Here is a 7,649-nt window from a genome sequence, read left to right on the forward strand (position 1 = left end):
AGAGAGAGAGACAGAGAGACAGAGAGAGACAGAGAGAGAGAGAGAGAAGAAGGAGGACTAACATACATATTGTACAGGCAATGAGGAATCCTGAGCTTAGAGACAAACTAGTAAGAAGGAGTCTGAGAAAGGAGCTTTGGTCAATGACAGACAAAGTAGGTAGGGTGAAGTAGAAAGAGATTCCAGATGAGAGTTAGGATACCTGTTGTTGTTGGGGTTTTTTTGCACCAGCTTTGTTACTAACAAACTATGTGGCCTTGAATAAGGCACTTCTCTTTGGGTCTCAATTCCTCGTTTGCAAAAGCAGAGGATTGGATCTGATGATCTCCAAACTGTTCCAGACCTAAAATTCTTTGTTATAGAAGTATCCCGTATAGTATTTGGTTTGGGAGTAATACAATTTATTCATGGGGGGGGGAAGAGAGAGTAGGGATGGGGGAATTGTGCAGAGAAGGGAGATGAAGATAGTAGGACACTTTAAAGAAAACAATTCATTTTAATGTCACCTGGCTACTTTTCACTTTAGAAGAAGGAATTGTGCATTGAAGATTTCAGTAGGTTTTCCCTTGCTAAAATGTTCCACAATTTCACCAGATGATAGTGCCCTTGAAACTTACTCTTTAATTAAAGACCAGGATTATATCTTATGAGAAAAGAAGAAAACAGTAAAATGTGATTTACTTTCTTGGCAACAGACTTGTCCTGTTAATTATTACCCTATAAAACAAATTACAGCACTAAAATAGTGATAACTCAGCTGTAGCAGACCAAAGGAGGCAGGAACTTTATTTTGAGCCACAGATAAATTATCCATGTAGCTTAAAGGTGTTTCCTTTGTCAGTAAAATAAACTTGTCAGGCTTTTTTTTTTTTAAAGAAAATCCTCCAATTATGGAGATTGCTGGAAAGACAGTTTGGTCTACTGTGTACCTTGTCAATTTGTCATCAAGAAGACCAACATTAAAATCCCACCTCTGGCATTTACTCTCTCTGTCACCATAAGCAAACACATAACCTTTCTGAGCCTCAGTTTCCTCACTTATAAAATATAGTAGCTAGAGTATAGATCTTATATTACTGTTGTGAGACTCAAATGAGATAATATATGTAAAGTGCTCTCTAAACCTTAAAGCCCAATACAAATGCAATTTTTATTACTTTAAGATGTACTAGATATGAGTAATTTCATATATGCTGAGTATAATTAATTTCATTTTGTAATGTATACTCATGTCATGTACTCTTTATGTCCAGTTCCAATTATTTTCTCAAAGAAAGTAACCATGATATAGAGTCCATGTAGTTTACAAATCTTTGGTTTCTTTTAATCCTCATTGTTGAACCACGTTTACCAATATATTTTCCTCTGTCTTCACTTATTCCCACGTTTGAACTGAAATAATGGTAATGTATGTAGATTTCATCTGGAAGGTCTTTGAACTTTATAGAATGTCTTTCACAAATGTTAAAGATTATTTTCATAGTGAGTTTATTTTATTGGTAGATCATTATTATGTATATTGCAATATGAAATGATCAAAATTCTAATGAAGTTATGTTTTGTGCCTGCAATTGCTTTACCATCTCCTTCATTTTCCCCACTAAGGAGGACCCATGAGCCATACTTCCATTTAGCCACAACTCTCTTTTGCCGTCTGGCTTTATTTATAGAGAGAATGCCAAGATTACTATAATTTAGTGCTTATGTTAGTATGTCCATTCATTGGTCCTTGGACCTTACTTTAGAGTACCAATAGCTAAGTTAATGTTTATAAATTGTCTAAAAATCATGAAATTCTTAGCATCTGCTCACCCCAGAATATATGTACATGTATAAATGTGTATGTATAAATATTTGTATATGTGTATAAATACATATACATACAAACATATATATCTTAGACAAACACTGCAATTGGAGAATGAATTGGACCTGATTGGCTAGGAGGAGGACATAGGGCTAGATTGACTTTGGAAAATTACAAAAAGTTTTTAATGACCCCAATCTTCTCTCCCTGAAAAAAGGCCCAATTTTAAAAATGTTAATATTCTTCTAGCATTTTAAGGCTATTAATAATGGAATTCCCCAGTCTCCAAAACTTTGGAATTGAAAATCACACAAAAGTAATGGAGAGGCTTATGGTGAGTATGAGCAGGTTTCAACACATAACAAATAAGCAATTATCAATGATAAAAGGAGTAAAGGATGTCATTAAATAAACAAATGTATAAGAGGAAAAGAACATGGGTTGGTTCTGTGGGAAGAGGGAGGGAAAATAATTGTACTATCATTGTGCTCCATTGGTATCCACTTAATGTGGAAAAAAAAGTGAGGAAAGTCCTCTCCATTATAAAGACATGGACAGAGTGGCATAGGTGGGAAGAATGAATGGACTATGGTCTTCATCATTGGAGGGATACTGACATCAATGAGATTTCCAATTCATTTGAATACTCGAATATTAGATGGAGACTGTGAAATAATATGCTATACACCAACCATCAATGAATCATCTAATCACTTAATAAGCAATTGTTAAGTACCTACTTTGTGCCAGATATGTATACATAGTACAGTATGGCAGTGTGATTGAAATGACACAAAACTAGAAAAATGTAGTACCCGGGAATATTACTTACCTCATAGGATAGACTCCTCAGAGATAGCTATCTCAAGGTTCAGATTCAATGTGAATTCAAATCCACTAAAAATGTATTTCATGAGCCCCCACAGATATCTTTATTAGCCAGATGACACAATTAGTTCAAAGCCTTAATAAACCTAGAGAACATTCTCCCAGAAACACAGATTATGTCAGTGGTAAGAGTGGGCACACATAGGGAACACACAGGCAAAAACATGTACATAGGGCACATATGGCCAGAGCCTAAAGGTGAGGAGAGTTTCTATTGCTCTATCCCTCTATTGCTATAGGGACTACCATCAGCACACAGGACTACCAGGCCTGTTTCACTATAATGTTCGCTCCACTATATGATGATCCCTTAGATACATGGTCTCTGCTGTTTGTGTAATTTCTGTTGAATGTTGTTCAGGTGGTGTTGGTCTGCTAGACTGCCAGATGTGACACTGCTCTGCCAGTCACATCATCTTGATATACCCTTTCAGGTGTCCATGATTCCACTGAACACATTTTGCAGAGTGTTTATTTCTAGTTTCTGGATTCAGTCGAAGTCCCTAGCCACCTATTCCCCATGAGAATAGTGGAATCAGTTCAAAATCTAAGAACTTAAAAAAAAAGGTTTTTAAATAAAATAGCTACCTCAGTCATGGACCAGTATAAAAAATTTCTTTGAAAATATGCAGATTTTACCCAAATACAATGACCAACTGTTTTATACTCTTCAGTGTCTGAGCTATGAGTTTTCTCATCCATCTAGGAGTTTCTGAACCTTAGGCACCAACCTCTTTAGAATGAGGAGCAGAGGTTCAATCCTATCTTTTTGAACTAAACTTCCAGGTATGATGATTTTTGTAACAAATTTCATCCTACTTTATGGCAAGCCTCCCCTATACCTCCTAATTTTGTACTCTGAGTCCTGGCATGCACCTGATCATTACCCATGTAAGAGCTATTTGTTGAAGGACTGCCAAACAGAGTTTGGAGGGTGTGGAATTCTATTTTCCAACTCCAAACTGCTTTTATTCTCCTGTAGTAAGTACTTTAGCTTACTCTCCCAGGTTCAGGCTGGCTACATTATCCTGTCAGTATGCTGAAGGTTTAACCTATCTCCCTATCATTGGTTAACACCCCACCAACACCTCAATGGTAGCCATTAGTGACTGACAATATAGTTAATTTATCACTTAACATCAATAGCTTTTACAAATGGATTAGAAGATATAGCAAGAAACTAAGTATAAACATTTCCTCCAACACCTTGGGGGAAATGGACACTCTCCCCCATACCACCTCACTATAAGGATACCTGGGCACTAGAACCGCTCACTCTCCTGACCTTTTGCAACTTACAAAGCAGTATCCTTTAATTTCTCCATCTAAAACCAAAGAGCAGGGGGTGGCTAGGTGGCACAGTGAATAGATCACTGGCCCTGGAGTCAGAAGGACCTGAGTTCAAATCTGACCTCAGACACTTAACACAAAAACTAGCCATGTGACCTTGGGCAAGTCACTTAACCCCAATTGCCCTACCTTCTCCCCTCCAAAAAAAGCAAAAAAATAAAAATAAAACCAAAGAGCAAGTACTGAGACAGAGGGCTGAGACCCATTTTCATGGAGCCACATGTTGACCTCAGAGGGAGAGGGTCCAAAGACTCTCACTTTAAACTCACCTATTACTGTAGTATGTTATCAGCAAGACAGTCAAACCAAGATCAGAGTTTCATGGAGAGAGGAGGAGAAGGAGGCTAAGGCTAAGCCTTTTGAAAGCATTCCCAGTTCTGCCTCCTTAATTTCAGTCAATTAAAGAGGCTTCTATACACTATGTAGTTGTTGAACCACAACTAGTTACAGGATGTCTATGCATATACAAGTGTTCCAAAGTCTTTCTAAGGCACTTGTTACACATCATCATGACTACTGAAAGGCAAGTCCTCAGTCACTTCCAGGTGGAGAATTTCATCAGTTGATCTTACTGATGCATTCTGCTGTTGTGCAGCTCCCCTTATACTACCTTTGCAGATTATGCATGAGAAAAGTCATTGGGATAAAACTAAATTTAGGGAATGAGAACATTGTCTCCTCTAGGAGCTGAGTCACATTCTTGGCCTTTCTTGTGAAGATACATGCAGCAAATCTTGAAAAGAGTTAGCTCATACTTACAGAAGATTTTTGGTGTTATATAGACCAAAAGGGCCCTTAGCAAAAAATGGAGGGTAGATAGAAGCTGATTTCAGAAATTCAGAATTTTGCTGTTGTTGTTTAGTTGTTTTCAGTCATGTCCAGCTCTTCATGACCCTTTTTGGGGTTTTCTTGACAAAGAGACTAGAGTGATTGCCATTTCCTCCTCTAGCTAATTTTACAGATGAAGAAACTAAGGCAAACAGGATTAAGTGACTTGCCCAGAGTCACACAGCTATTAAGTGTCTGAGGCTGGTTTTGAGCTCAGGTCTTCCTGACTCCAGGCCTGGCACTCCAACCACTGTGCAACCTAGCAGAAATTTTCTGTTATCAAACTTGAATTTACTTCTTTGCAACTCCACAAATTGCTCCTAATGCTGCCCTCTGAGGCTGAACAGAACATGTCTAATTACTCTTCCACATGTTAGCCATCAAATACTAAAAGGCAGCTACCACTGCCTTTTATTTTTAAGGTAAATTATCCCTGGTCCATCAAACAATCCTTATAGGGTGTGAACTCCAGATCCTTCATCATTCTAGTTGCTTTCTGTTGGATGATCTCAAGCTTATTTCATGTTTTCCCTAAATGTGGCAGCCAGAACTGAAAACTATATTCCAGATGTAGTCTCACTAGGACAGAGTACAACAGATAATCACTCCATATTCCTGGAACGTTTGACTCTATTGAATCCTTGTTTGAATTAGCTTATTTGGAGACCATGTCATAATGTTGACTTATGTTTGCTTTGCTGTCTGTTAAACTCCTTAAATCTTTTTTCCCCCAGATAAACTGCTGTCTGACCAAGCTTCCTTTATCCTATACTCGGGAAATTACTTTTTTGAACCCTATATAAGACTTTGCATCTGACAACTTTATCTTATTAGATTCAACTAAATAATCTAAACTGTTAAGAGTTTTTTGGAACCTAGTTGTCAACCAAGCATGTTAAATATCCCATCCAACTTTGTATTATTAACAAATTTAAAAATCACGGACCCTATGAAGTCATTGCTAAAACTGTTAAGCAACAGATAGCCTAAGCATAGATCTCCAGGGCACTCCATTAGAGATATCTATCGATGTTGACACTGAACCATTAATATTTGGAGAAGGAGGGAGTTGCTCATTCACCAGTTCTGAATGTATCCAATTGTACTATCACATATCTCTCATCTCTCTGTCTTTTGCAGAAGAATAGCATGAGATATTTTATTATGATTTTAGTCAGTGGGTAAAGAACCAGTAGATGAGAGATGTTGAAGATTATAGAAACTGTGGAGATGATGAGAGCAATCTGGTGGTGATGACAAGAGGAGATGGGATTAGTAGTACACAGAGAAGGATTGCTTTGGCAAGAAGGGTCACTTTTTTTTTTTAAGCAATCAGGGTTAAGTAACTTGCTCAAGGTTACACGGCCAGTTATTTCTGGGTGTGGTGCTGAGTGTCTGAGCCCGGGATTCGATCTCCAGGTCATCCCAACACTGGAGCCGGTGCTCTTACTTGCTGAGCCACCTGGCCGCCCCTAAGAAGGGTCACTTCTTAGAGGAGAAGGATTGGAGAAAACAATGTCATGAAAGGATTGGGGAGAGAAGACACTGGAACAGCCCCTGTGGTGTGTACATTAGAGAATCAATCAGAAAGAAGTAGGTGTGCCTCGTAAGGGCCCTGTTCTGTTTCTACCTCCATCGATCTTTACCTATTTACACTCCAATCTGTTTTACTCTTGTGGTTCTCAGATTTCATCTCATGAAGATAGCTTGCTTCCATCTTAAAAAGTTCCATTGATGTGTTTTGTTTTTAACATTACAAACATTTATAGATTACTACTGCTTAGTGAGTAACAAAGTAAAAGAGCTAAGGCAAATGAATAATACAGTGATCTCATCCGAAAACAAATGTAACATTTCACACCTGTAGCACCCTCACCTTTCTATTTTAAAAAATGTAAGACATTTATTTTCTCTCCCTCCTGCTTCTGCCATATTGGAAACAAAAGGAAACAATGAATAGATAATGTTACTCCACTCTTTTTTTGTTTCCTTTGAATAAAGTATACGCTTCCAGATGCACATTCTATAGCATATAGGAACCATGCTGACAATTCTCAGTTATACCTGTGAGATCACCTTAGCCTCCTTACATTAAGACTTCTAGTTAATCTTGCTTGTTATCTATTATTTGTGCATTTGTAAAGGTATTTAGCTTATCTAGGTGGTGAGGTGGATACAGGGCCAACCCTACAGTAATGAAGATCTGAGTTCAAATCCAGCCTCAGATATTTGCTAGCTGTGTGACTCTGGGAAAATAACAATGCTATTGGCCTCAGTTTTCTCATTTGTAGAAGGAGCCAGAGATGAAAATGGTAAACTACTCCAGTATCTTTGCCAAGAAAAACCCAGATGGGGTCATGAAGAGTCAGACACAACTGAAACAACTGAACAACAATAACATAGGTATTTGAAGACATTTGTTTTATTATAGGCTTTCTTGGATTTTGTCTCTCATGAACTACTGGGTGTTCTAACTGTTATTCTTCTTCACGTGGCCACAACTACTCTCTATGTCATCCATATGTTTGGAAGTTTTCACACTCCTCCTTTCTTGTCAGTTTAAGAACATTTGATTAGATTTCAAAGACCCCAGGTAAACACATTTTTACAAATTCTTGTTAGGTGTCCTTTATCCCTGACCAGGAGTCAATCATTTTATATTTTAAGCTATGGTCCAAAAATTGCATTCTTAGACATCACCTTCTTCATCAACTGTTACTTCCCCTTTCTCATCTGTATCTCTTGTCTTCCATAGCCAACAGTGGTAGAAAAATAT

Source organism: Petaurus breviceps, unplaced genomic scaffold (genome assembly GCF_028583685.1).
Source record: "Petaurus breviceps papuanus isolate PSGF00001 unplaced genomic scaffold, PetGlider_PUasm1.0 90977, whole genome shotgun sequence".
Taxonomy (NCBI): Eukaryota; Metazoa; Chordata; class Mammalia; order Diprotodontia; family Petauridae; genus Petaurus; species Petaurus breviceps.